Here is a 14,008-nt window from a genome sequence, read left to right as displayed (position 1 = left end):
GATCCTCTTGGTCAAGTGTACTTTCTTTTGTTTCTTCCGAGCATTAGATCTTTCATCTCAATGATCACATTCCTTTTTAATCGGATATAATTTTTCAAAGAAACTCCACATTATCTATTCTATAACCGTATTATTTATGAATGTCGGGTTTTCTTGATTTCTTCAACCAGAAATTTGATATGCGTTACTATTAGTCGCATATCCTATGAAAACACAATCAACGGTTTTCGTCCTATTTTTTACCCTTTGGGTTTAGGAACTTGCAGCTTTTGCCAAACACCCCCACACTTTAAAATAATTCAAGGTGAGCTTCCTTCCTTTCCATTTTTATATGAATGTGACTTGGTGTTTTGCTATGGGTACTCATTTAGTATCGGCTAGCCGTAAGAACGGACTTCTCCCACAAGTTCTTGCACTAACCAGAACTTATCAATAATGCGGTTCATTATTCTTCCTTTAGATTGAACGATCTTTCTTTTTGCATCCTATTGATTGGGCGCGTGTAAGGGCCATTGTTGTGAATAATTTCATCATCTAAATATATGTTGTTCAAAAGGAGATTCATAATTTACCACCCCTATCACCTTCTTATCATTTTGATTTTCTTTATTAAGTTGCGTTCAACTTCATTTTGTATGCTTGAATGCGTTAGTACTTCATCTTTACTATTAAGTAAGTAAACATAGCAATATCGAGTACTATCGATCAATTAAAAATTATGAATACTTTTTTCACACCGCAGATGGTATTACTTCATGTCACCAAAATATCTGTGTGAATTAAGTCTAAAGGATTTGAATTCCTTTCAACCGACTTATTAAGGATGTTTCTTACATACTTAGATTCCACATATTACTTGACATTTTGATTTGTCACATTCATAAGCTTGCCAATACTTCCAAATTAATCAATTTTCCGTAAAGTTTATAATTACATGACACCAAAACGTATATGCCATAATCATTTTGACTCAATAAGTAGACGAAGCTGAAATTTTTATTATTAGTTCCAACAAACCATTACATTCAGCTTGCAAAAGGCCCTCGTGAGGTAAACCTTTTCCTACAAATATTTCATTCGTACCTTATTACAACCTTTATCGCGAAAACAAAAATACATTTTAAAACCATTCTTAACAAGAAAGTCCAATAGAGACTAAATTCTTCATCTCTCTCCCCCAAGACGTAGTAAACGTCAAAGAACGTCTACTTCATTTGGACCAGATTTTGTGACTTTCTTATTGGAAAATGAGCCTCAAACATTTAAAGAAGCTATGTCTTCTTCGGAATCATTGTTATGGAAAGAGGCAGTCAATAGCGAAATAGAATCCATACTGAATAACCATACATGGGAATTGGTTGATCTTCCTCGTGGAAATAAACCGTTGGGTTCTAAATGGATCTTTAAGAGGAAAATGAAAGATGATGGCACTATTGACAAGTATAAGGCAAGACTTGTGGTCAAAGGGTATAGACAACGAGAAGGTCTTGACTACTTTGATACATACTCTCCAGTTACAAGAATTACATCCATACGAACGTTAGTAGCGTTAGCTGCAGTTTATGGTCTTGAAATTCATCAAATGGATGTTAAGACGGCCTTCTTAAATGGAGAGTTGGAGGAAGAAATCTACATGGAAAACCTGAAGGGTTTGTGGTTCCAGGTAAAGAAAAGAAGGTCTGTAGACTTGTTAAGTCCCTTTACGGATTAAAACAAGCACCCAAACAATGGCATGCTAAATTTGACCAAACAATGTTGTCAAATGGATTTAAGATAAATGAATGTGATAAATGTGTGTACATTAAAATTGTTCCAAATCACATAGTCATTGTTTGCTTATATGTGGATGATATGCTCATAATGAGTAATGACACTGCCAACATAAATGCTACTAAGCGTATGCTAACTAGCAAGTTTGATATGAAAGACTTGGGAGTTGCTGATTTAATTCTGGGAATTAAGATCCATAAGACTTCTCAAGGTCTCATTGTCACAATCTCATTATATTAAGACAGTACTTGAAAAATTCAAGCACTTGGGCTTTGAAGTTGCAAAGACTCTAATTGATGTGAATCTTGCATTAGCAAAGAACAAAGGCCAGAGCATATCACAATTGGATTATGCTCGTGTGTTGGGTTGCTTAATGTACATCATGAATTGTACACGACCAGATATAGCTTGTGCTATAAGTAAATTGAGTCGATATACGAGCAATCCAGGCCAATCTCATTGGATGGCCATGAAACGAGTTTTGGGGTATTTAGTACATACCCAGGACTTTGCTTTGCACTACAATAAATATCCTGCGGTCATTGAGGGATACTGTGATGCAAATTGGATCACCGGATCAACTGATTCCAAGTCCACAAGTGGATATGTATTCACTATTGGTGGAGGAGCGGTATCTTGGAAGTCATCCAAACAAACTTGTATTGACCGCTCTACAATGGAGGCTGAGTTCATAGCCTTGGATAAAGCCGGTGAAGAAGCTGAATGGCTCCGGAATTTCTTGGAAGATATTCCATTTTGGCCCAAACCGTTGGCACCAATATGCATACATTGTGATAGTCAAGCGGCAATTGGAAGGGCTAGGAGCTTTATGTATAACGGTAAGTCTCGTCATATACGACGAAGACATAAAACCGTTCTAGAGTAATTATCACGATTGACTATGTAAAGTCAAGTGATAATGTGTCGGATCCACTTACAAAGGCCTAACTAGAGAGTTAGTTGAGAAGTCATCAAGGGGAATGGGACTGTGGCCGAGAACAAGTCATAGTGGCGGTAACTCTACCTAGAAGACTGGAGATCCCAAGATCTAGGTTCAAGGAGATCAAACAAAGTCATTTATGACGGTTCAACATTGTCAACTAAACTTTTGGTCCATTCTCGTGATGAGACAATGTTCAGTACCAAGGATAAAGCATTAAGGCTTTTTAATGATTTCTAAATTTGATACGGGGTATATCAAATAGTGTATCTACGGGATGACACGTTTAGGAATCACCTATGTAAGTGTGAAGTGTTAGCCGCTTCAAGGAGAACATTGTAAGGCCAGTTCTCTACGCACTTATGAAACCAGGCGGTGTTCATGGCTGAAAAGAACACAACAATGAGAACCAAAGACGGTTAAGGGTTGGTTGTGTGACTTGTGGTTGTCTAGGTATACACTAAAGTTCGACGGTTCAAAGATATCAAATCTACCGATTGATCGAGTATATCCGACATAAGTTCACTACGGAAAGTTCAAAGGGAAACCTACTTATCCAGATGCAATTAATCCTTACTTGCGAATCACACAGTTTTTCATGCATACTTCCGTGATATAGCCATTCCCCATTCATGTGGGGGATTGTTGGGTTTTGGATGTGTTTAATTAATATATTAAATACTTAAAAGAGGGTGAATGGGAAATGGAGGGAAATAAAATTTTTGAGTGAAATTTTAAGTTCCCCCCCTTGGCAAATGGGCATTGTCCCATATTGGAAGAGGAAGAGGTTTTTTATGGGTATATAAGCAATTGCTCTTCTTCTAGCTCTTAAAGAGTTGAGAAGAAGGCAAGCCTCGCGCCGTCGTCGTCGTCGCTCGCTCGGCTCGGCTTCGGCTTCGGCTACGGCTTCGGCTTCGGCTTCGGATTCGCTTCGGATTCGGATTTGGATTTGGATTTGGATTTGGTCAAATGATCGACTGATTGATTAACTTTTTGGACCAAATTTATTTGTTAATAGTAAAATATTAACAGAAATGTTATTAAATATTTGTTTTAATAACAGAATATTAATATTAAATCCAATCCGTTTTTCTGTTTTGGTAACAGAAAAGTAACTACCCTCTTCAATTTTTCCTCTTTATTTTCCCTCTTTATTGTAGAGTAAATGACCATTTATGTAATGGCATTTATGCTGTGGGCGTTTTGCATAACCAGCCATTCTGAAGAGTTGCACCTCTTCAGATTTCAGCCCAACTTTGGCTATAAATACAATACTATTCTGCTAAGAATTTCACTACGATTTTCTGAGTTTTCTCTCCTTCTTCTGCATACTATTAGCATCAAACAAAGTAAAAAGTAAGTGTGATTTGCTACCGAACTTTGTGTTCGCTGAAACACTGGGGTTTGAAGTACCACTACACCAGTGTGTAATTCGTTCTATCCTGGGAGGAAATAATCCATAACCTTGGGTACTAGGAGGGGATTAAATTCCTTAAGGAAACACTGTGAATTCAGTGGGCTCGAATTGGTTTTCTGACATTTCTGTTTATATTCATTTCTGTTTATATTCATTTATATTTCCAAAATTATTTTACAAATACAGTCAACTAACAGTAATTTCATACTCAATTTTCATGCGGAGATCCCAAGATGGGCTGTTAACATTAATACAACTCATGAAAAAGAGATCATGATAGAGAGCTTAATTAATAGGCGGTGTTGAGTGCAGGAGATTGAGAGATAAAGAGAGACGTAGAGAGAGTGCAGGAGAGAGAAACGGAGAGAGAGCGCATGAGGGAGAGAGAATAAGGATGGGAAATAATTAATTACTAATATCAAGGGATACTCATTTAATTCCTAAAGTGTATATAATTGGTAAATTTGTATATAGGAGGTAATTAAATTAAAACTTGGGTAAGAAGGGTAATAAAGTTTTCGATAGTGTATAAGTATGTAAAAAAAATGAAACGGGAGTAGGGAGTGTATAAAGTTTCCTAAGTAAGGCATACATTAAGAGGGGATGTCGTAATTTGTGGCATGTTATTAGAGGATCTTTGATATTTAGTTGGAAAAACGACTGCCGTACATGATGACCTGGTTCACAGACATATTACTCCATCAGTTTTAATTTATGTGAAATAGATATTTGTGGTCTTTAAATATATCATAAAATTTATGGTTATAACTAATTATAAGAGCAAATCATTATGATAAAATAAAAAGTATAAAGTTTATAACTTATTTCGAAATATACAAAAGGATACACACTTTCTGTAACAAACTAAAAATGAAATATATAATACCACATAAAAAAACGGATAAAGTAGTGTAACGACCCGACCGGTCGTTTCATGAGTTACAACCCCGTTTCCCTCATTTCTGCTTCTTTATGTGTTGTTCAGCTGTATTTCATCATATCGTATTGGTTGTTTTGTGTTCGGAGTGGTCTTGGAGTGGAATGAGACACTTAGTCTCTTATTCAGAAGCTTAAGTTGGAAAAGCCAACCGGATGTTGACTTATGTGTAGAAGGTCTCGGATGTGAATTCTGATGGTTCGGATAGCCTCGTTAGGTGATTTTAGACTTAGGAGTGTGTTCGGAATGTAATTTGGAGGTCCGTGGTAGATTTAGGCTTGAATTGGCGAAATTGGAAATTTAGCGTTTTTTGGTCGGCGGTGGAAATCATGATATCGGGGTCGGAATGGATTTACGGAAATTGGGGTAGGTCCGTTGTATCATGTATGACGTGTATGCAAAATTTCAGGTCATTTGGGTGAGGTTTGATAGGTTTTGGCATCGTTTGCGGAATTCAGAAGTTTGGAAATCCTTATGCTTAAATCTGAGGGTGAATTGGTATTTTGACGTTGTTTTGAGTGTTCTGAAGATTGGAATAAGTTTGAATGGTGATATGTGACTTGTTCGTATGTTTGGTTGAGGTCCCGAGGGCATCAGGTTGATTTCGGGAGGTTGATGGATCAAGGATGAGATTTGAGGAAGTGCTGAAGAATTCCTTCAGCTATCATAACCGCACCTGCGGAGTGGGGACCGCAGGTGCGAGGGAGCAGCCGCAGATGTGGCCATAGGTGAGAAGGCCAGGAGCCGCAGGTGCGGAAGGAGGAACGCATCTGCGTGACCGCATGTACGGGTATGAGGACGCAGATGCGGTTAAGAGAGAATAAGTGAAAACCGCAGATGCGGTTGGTTTGACCGCAGAAGCGGTGTCGCAGAAGCGACTTATGAATCGCGGAAACGGAAGTGCTGGGCAGAAAAGTATATAAGTTCCTCTTCGCGAATTTCAGTCATTCTTCCACCTTTTTTGGACGATTTGGGAGCTCCAAGCAGTGATTTCAAGAGGGAATGGAGGGGTTTCAGTGAGGTAAGCTACTTGGGCTTTGTATTTTGTGTTTGTAATGATTTTTCCACTACCTAATCATGAAATTAGTGGGGAATTTGGGGTGAAGTTGAAGGATTAGGGCTTGAGTTTTGGAGAGCTTTGATAGGGCATTTGAGGGGTCATTTGAGGTCCGATTTGGATGATTTTGGTATGTATAGACTCGAGAGTGAAAGGAGTTTCTAGTTTTGCGATTTTTGTTGGATTCCGAGACGTGGGCACGGGGGCTGGGTTTGAGTCCAATTTGGGATTTTTGGTCTAATTTGATTATTTTCGTGTGAAATCCATTCTTTTAATGTATATTGATGATACAACAACAACAACAACAACACCGACCCAGTGTAATCCCACTAGTGGGGTCTGGGGAGAGTAATGTGTACGTAGACCTTACCCCTACCCTAAGGGGCAGAGAGGCTGTTTCCAGGATATTGATGATAATATACTCGGCATACTCGGCATTCAAATGCTCCAAATCTAATCAAAATCAGTATATTATAATATTGATGATAATATACTGATTTTGATTAGATTCGGAGCATTTGAATGCCGAGTATAGAGGCAAAGGCAGTTTGAGGTAAATAATGACTCTAAATCTTGTCCTAGGGTATGAAACACCGGATTACACATCGTTTCACTACTTTGAGGTGACGCACACGCTAGATGACGAGCGTGAGGGCGTGCACCGTTGGGGATCGTGACTTGGTCCGTCCCATAGCAACTATTAAGTTGCGTATTCAACTAAAAACTATTTGATCCTTATGTATTTTAGAAAGTATTACTATTTTGTGGGTTGAATGCCATATTTGGGCCTCGTGCCAAGCTGTTTGGACCCTTAGGGGCTTTTTACTATTATTCCTCACTATTTTGATTTAATATCTGTACTCAATCATGCTATATTTTACTGATTTCATGACTCAGTCCTATTTACGCTGTTTTTGCTGTTAGCCCGAGTGGCTTGAGAGGTTTTTGAGTGAGTGAGGCAAAGGGCCTGTATTGTGAGGATATCATGGGATCGGGCTGCGCGTCGCAGCATGTTGTACTGATTTGTGATATATGAGATGCCGAGGGCCTGATTGATTATGCCACGAGATGGCTTGTTATAGCTCTTGGGCTGTAGGAGCCCCTCCGGAGTCTGTACACCCCCAGTGAGCGCGGGCACCCTGAGTGAGTGTTATGATATTTCCCGAGGGGCTGTTCTTGATTTGTGCCCGAGGGGCTGATTACGAGTGGTTGTGAGGTTGCCCGATGGGCTGATTCTGAGTGATGTTATGCCCGAGGGGCGATTTATGATACATGCTATTTATGATTTTCATTATTCTTACTCTAAACGTCATTACCTATGCTGAAACTATTAGAGAAACATTTTCAAAGATTTTTACTAAAATTGGGTTTTAACGAGATGATTTGATTTATAAACTGTTTTGGAAACATACTGTACTTACCGTGGTGTTGTGACGTGGATTTATGTGTTTCTTACTGCTCAATCTTTATTTACTTTTATTACTTACTGAGTTGGCGTACTCACATTACTCCCTGCACCTTGTGTGTAGATCCAGGAGTTGCGGGTCGTGATAGCGTACGCTGATCTTTCATCCGTCGCGGATATCCGGATTCGGCAAGGTAGCTGCATGACGATCACAGCTTGCTCTTCTCCCTCTTATCTTCCTTGCACTATATTAGTATTTTCCAGACTGTGATAGTCTTAGTTGTATTCAGACAGTCCTTAGTAGATGCTCGTGACTTGTGACACCCGATGTCGGGCTTATGTTTCTTCCGCACTTGTTATTTATACTCATGTTATGAAATTTTTATGAATTACTAGCTTCACACGTCTTTATTATGAAATATTGATTTGATTTGGGATTGTGTCAGTTGGCCTAGTTTCATGATAGGCGCCATCACGACCGGGTTGATTTTGGGATCGTGACAAGTAGTTAATTAAGCTTAAGTGGTATATTAAGATAAATATACATTAATTATCAGCGTTAAATAACAAAAGTGTATGTAAAGATATACGCCATGTAGTTATTGAATTCATAAAGACATATATTGTCCCTAAACCACTTCCTTTAAATTGAGGCAATAAAAGCATTCTACTTAACCGCTAAACCACCGAGTTACGTAAGAAACTAGAAAAGAAAGCGTACGACACTTGTATCAGCGGCGAAGATTTGACCCTATAGGAACTATATTGTGTCTGTTTAATTTCATCATGTTATTCGTGCTCTAAAAATGAAAGCTCCCTCATGATCTTGTTATTTTTTTCCAACTACTAACATAGATATTGTATTGGAAAAAATTTGATCACTATGGTCGGCCTAACCAAGACCCCGTCCAAGCAACGAGACAGTGGAAGATGACATGGTTTGCTCCAAACTCCGTACTCACAATACCCGCCATGACAAAGAACGATACTCAGGGAACGACGAAAGCGGACGTGGTGTGAAAGTGTATTGACCCAAGAACATAGCGAGGATTCCATAACTATATATAGGGAGGGAATCTTCCATTGGGTGGGGGGGGGGGGGGCTTTTTCTCTCTCTTCCCTCTCCTCTGTAATCTTCTTAGCAAAAAGGAAAACAAAGCAATCTTCCATGAAGGATGTAAAACAGTCATCTCCATCGATTCACGAAAGGAGAAATGAAAAACATCAATAAGATTGATCGCCCCTATTTCATCTTATGTATCATTTTCCGATTTGCTTATGGATCTGGAGGTTATTATGTTTGACTAAGATTTACCTCTTCATCCTCTCTAATTGATTTAATCAAAAAGGTTTCGATAACTTTTGGTCAAACAATTTGGCGCCGTCTGTGGGAATTTCTTAGTGAAAACTTCCTAGTCTCCTCCAGATCAAAAACCGGAAACATGTTCACCCACCGAGAAGAAAGGTAAGTGAATCTCACACGCCAACCTAGATCATGATGCTATATACAAGCAAAAGTTGCAACCAACATCCTCCCCCGCACGCCGGGCAGTCCATGAACCAGCCAAAACTAGCCTAGCCCGCACAGGACAAAGGCACAAAAAGGAATGGAAAGAGAGCTGAATACGGTTACCGAACTTAGAAAACACCATCCCTATAAACCATCGAAGCGCCAAGCAAAGCGAGTAATGCCGCCGATCCACCTTCGTTCACCAACTCATCGGATCGGGGTAAGGAAAATATCATCCTAACCCACATTATGATACCCTTAAGTGATACTTCCTCTTCCTCACCAAAAAGGTATCCCAAGAAAGCCTCCCCGGCGGGACTTAAAGATCGGGCCGACGAGGGGGAACTCCACGAGGCCACAGCGTAATTCATCGTCCCATCCACCAATGATATCTTAAGATCGGAAAGCGAAAAGGTTAGACAGGAAAACTCCAATATGTGTGTGAAACGAGTGCGAGCAAAGCAGCAGCATTTTTTGCTCTCTGATATCACACTCCCCGATGCAAATAAAATCAGGCGAACTGGGACTCCCCCAAAAGATACCCCTCTCCGAGAAACCAGGACTAATGACGGGTTAATATTTCGACTAAAGTTCGAAATAACACCCTTAAGGCCAAGGGCCTTCGCCAAAAAGAAGAGTTCTACCTCGATCGAACAACGACGTGTTAATATTTCGACGAAAGTTCGAAATAACACCCTTAAGGCCAAGAGCCTTCGCCAAAAAGAAGAGTTCGACCTCGATCGAATAACGACAGGTTAATATTTCGACGAAAAGTTCGAAATAACACCCTTAAGGCCAAGAGCCTTCTCCAAAGAGAAAAGTTCGACCCCGATCGAACAACAACGTGTTAATATTTCGACGAAAGTTTGAAATAACACCCTTAAGGCCAAGAGCCTTCGCCAAAAAGAAGAGTTCGACCTCGATCGAACAACGACGGGTTAACATTTCGACGAAAGCTCGAAATAACACCCTTAAGGCCAAGAGCCTTCGCCAAAGAGAAGAGTTCGACCTCGATCGAACAACGACGGGTTAATATTTCGACGAAAGTTCGAAAGAACACCCTTGAGGCCAAGAGCCTTCGCCAAAAATAAGAGTTCGACCTCGATCGAACAACGACGGGTTAATATTTCAACGAAAAGTTTGAAATAACACCCATAAGGCAAGGAGCCTTCGCCAAAGAGAAAAGTTCGACCCCGATCGAACAACGACGTGTTAATATTTTGACGAAAGTTTGAAATAAGACCCTTAAGGCCAAGAGCCTTCGCCAAAAAGAAGAGTTCGACCTCGATCGAACAACGACGGGTTAATATTTGACAAAAGTTTTAAATAACACCCTTAAGGCCAAGGGCCTTCGCCAAAAAGAAGAGTTCGACCTCGATCGAACAACGACGGGTTAATATTTCGACGAAAGTTAGAAATAACACCCTTAAGGACAAGGGCTATCACCAAAAAGAAGAGTTCGACCTCGATCGAACAACGACGGGTTAATATTTCGACGAAAGTTTGAAATAACACCCTTAAGGCCAATAGCCTTTGCCAAAAAGAAGAGTTCGACCTCGATCGAACAACAACGGGTTAATATTTCGACAAAAGTTCGAAATAACACCCTTAAGGCCAAGGCCTTCGCCAAAAAGAAGAGTTCAACCTTGATCGAACAACGACGGGTTAATATTTCGACGAAAGCTCGAAATAACACCCTTAAGGCCAAGGTGCTCCGCCAAAACGAAGAGTTCGACCTCGATCGAACAACGACGGGTTAAAATTTCGAGGAAAGCTCGAAATAACACCCTTAAGGCCAAGGGCCTCCGCCAAAAAGAAGAGTTCGACCTCGATCGAACAACGATGGGTTAATATTTCAACGAAAGCTCGAAATAACACCCTTAAGGCCAAGAGCCTTCGCCAAAAAGAAGAGTTCGACCTCGATCGAACAACGACGGGTTAACATTTCGACGAAAGTTCGAAATAACACCCTTAAGACAAGAGCCTTCGCCAAAGAGAAGAGTTCGACCTCGATCGAACAACGACAGGTTATTATTTTGACGAAAGTTCAAAATAACACCCTTGAGGCCAAGAGCCTTCGCCAAAAAGAAGAGTTCGACATCGATCGAACAATGACGTGTTAATATTTCGACAAAAGTTTAAAATAACACCCTTAAGGCCAAGAGCCTTTGCCAAAGAGAAAAGTTCGACCCGGATCGAACAACGACAGGTTAATATTTCGACGAAAGTTCGAAATAACACCCTTAAGGTCAAGAGCCTTCGCCAAAGAGAAAGGTTTGACCCCGATCAAACAACGACGTGTTAATATTTCGACGAAAGTTCGAAATAACACCCTTAAGGCCAAGAGCCTTCGCCAAAAAGAGGAGTTCGACCTCGATCGAACAACGACAGGTTAATATTTCTTTGAAAGATCGAAATAACACCCTTAAGGCCAAGATCCTTCGCCAAAAAGAAGTGTTCGACCTCGATCGAACAACGACGTGTTAATATTTCGACAAAAGTTCGAAATAACACCCTTAAGGCCAAGAGCCTTCACCAAAGAGAAAAGTTCGACCCCGATCAAACAACGAGGGGTTAATATTTCGACGAAAGTTTGAAATAACACCCTTAAGGCCAATGGCCTTAGCCAAAAAGAAGATTTCGACCTCGATCGAACAACGACGGGTTAATATTTCGACATAAGTTCGAAACACCCTTTAAGGCCAAGGGCCTTCGCCAAAGAGAAGAATTCGACCTCGATCGAACAATGATGGGTTAATATTTCGACATAAGTTCGAAACACCCTTTAAGGCCAAAGGCCTTCGCCAAAGAGAAGAACTCGATCTCGATCGAACAACGACGGGTTAATATTTCGACGAGAGTTCGGAATAATACCCCTAAGGCCGAAAGCCATTGCCGATGAAAACTGGGACTCATGATGGGATAATACTTCGATATAAGCTCGAAAATAACATCCCTACGGCTAAGGCCGCTGTTAGAAAAAGAATTTGATACCATTCGGAATTTGATGGGTTAGAACCTCGACACAAGGTGAAAAGCACCGTCCCATCAATTTAAGCGGTCATCAAGGCTCTACTCAACCCGCGTGACATTGAAATCCCCTAATAAGCGGGAAGTCAGCACGAGGAAATCCAATTTGCATCAAAATCACGAAGGGCAAAACAGGAAAAGGAGTGCAGAACACATGTAACAGTAAAAATTCCTCTTTATACAAAGCTACTGCGCAAACAGCTGCGGATTACCTACAGCTAAAACCAACGGAGTCCAAGTAAAAACAATAAACAACAACAAAAAAGAGACAAAGATAGCAATTCTTTCACTCGGCACCATCTCCAGGAGATCCTCCCTCATCACCCGCGCCCTCATCAGCTTCCGGCATTACAGAGTCATATCCACAGTTAACACGAGCCTCTCGTGCCTTCGCCCGTGCTCCTTCGTATGCGGCCTCGGTAACGTTGACCGCCTCCCACAAACTCTTATAGATGTCCCGCTGGGCTTCACCATGAACCCACAGCTCATGCAAATGACGGGGAACAGCGATGGAGGAAGATTCGACTTGAGCCAATAGTTTCTCCTTTTCGGCCTCAAGAGCAGCGACCCGGTCCCCTAGGGTCGATGCCTCTCGGTCGATCTCACCGATACGTCCTCAAGCCTCGCTTCCATTAGCGTGGTCGTTGCCCTCTCCGATTCCTACTCGGAATGGAGGATGCGAATGGTGTTCTCTAAAGTCACCGCCCTCGCCAAAGCCGATGACCAGGCACTTTCGATATTTTCCAAACAGGCAACCTTTCTCTCCAACTTGGTCAACTTCCCCATCCACTCCGCGCGCATCGCCTCGACCCTGATAAGATTCTGATCCATCTCAGATTGCATAGACCTCAACTTCTCCTGAAGGTATTCGCACTCTGCAGCAACCCCTTTGCCCAACTCAAGCTCTTCGTCCTTTGCACGAAGTTGCTCCTCGAGTACACTATTTCTACGAATAGCCTCCATCAGTTGCTGGTCCCTCTTCTCCAATTCCTCGCCGAGGGATCGAGCATCAAGGTTTGCCTTCAGCCGCTCGTGCATCTCACGGCACTTATCACGATAGCGCCGATATTTCCCCAACATCATCAGAAAAATCTTGGTCCGAGTATCAGCCCTACGAGCGCCTTCAATCTCCACCATATACGTCTGAAAAATGAAAAGATAGGCTAAACCCAGATCGGCAAGAAAAACGAAAGGAACATGAAAGAAGAGTGAAACGTACCCTCAAGCCCATAGCGGCCACTTCACCAAATCAATATCAAGAACGTTCCGAAGAGCCTCGCTCTCGGCGGCGGAGCACAAGAGGTCAAACTGCGGCACCAGGTCCTCCGTATCTCCCAGAAGGTTGATATCCGATGGAATCTCAAGAATACGGGACGTCCCTGCCGCGTGAACCACCGAACGGGTAAGACCTTCCTCAAACATCCTAACATCGTCAGGATCAAGATGAGACTCAGATTCATAGTCGCCGACCACGATACCCTTTCCCCTTTCTGCGGCCGAGGAAGAAGCATGACCAGGTACCGAGGACGAAGGCTCGTCCATAGCAGTAGCAGCAACCTCAGAAGTCTGACCCACCGTCGCGGCAGGTTGCTGATTAATCACAACGGCGGGAATCTCCATCGATGGGGCAGACACAACAGCTGGCGCCATCTCTATTGGCGGAATGGCATCAACTCCCGCATCAGATCCTGCCAACGGAAGGTCTTCCTCTAAATGTATCACGGCTGAAGGAGCCATTTCGAACTCCACTTGCCGCCTCTATAATGGCCCCCCTTTTCCTCATCACAGGAAGATTCCCCCGCTAGGGAGGTAACATGGGCTGAAATCTCAGGTCGAGGGGTGACCTCCGCGCGTACGGTCGTAGCCGTAAATTCAACTGAAGCGGCCCTCGACGAAGGTCGGGTAGTAGACACTGAGACAGGACGAGCGGACGAGGCAGGTT

The sequence above is a fragment of the Nicotiana attenuata genome, unplaced genomic scaffold (genome assembly GCF_001879085.1).
Source record: "Nicotiana attenuata strain UT unplaced genomic scaffold, NIATTr2, whole genome shotgun sequence".
Classification (NCBI taxonomy): Eukaryota; Viridiplantae; Streptophyta; class Magnoliopsida; order Solanales; family Solanaceae; genus Nicotiana; species Nicotiana attenuata.
Note: the sequence above shows the minus strand (reverse complement) of the source record.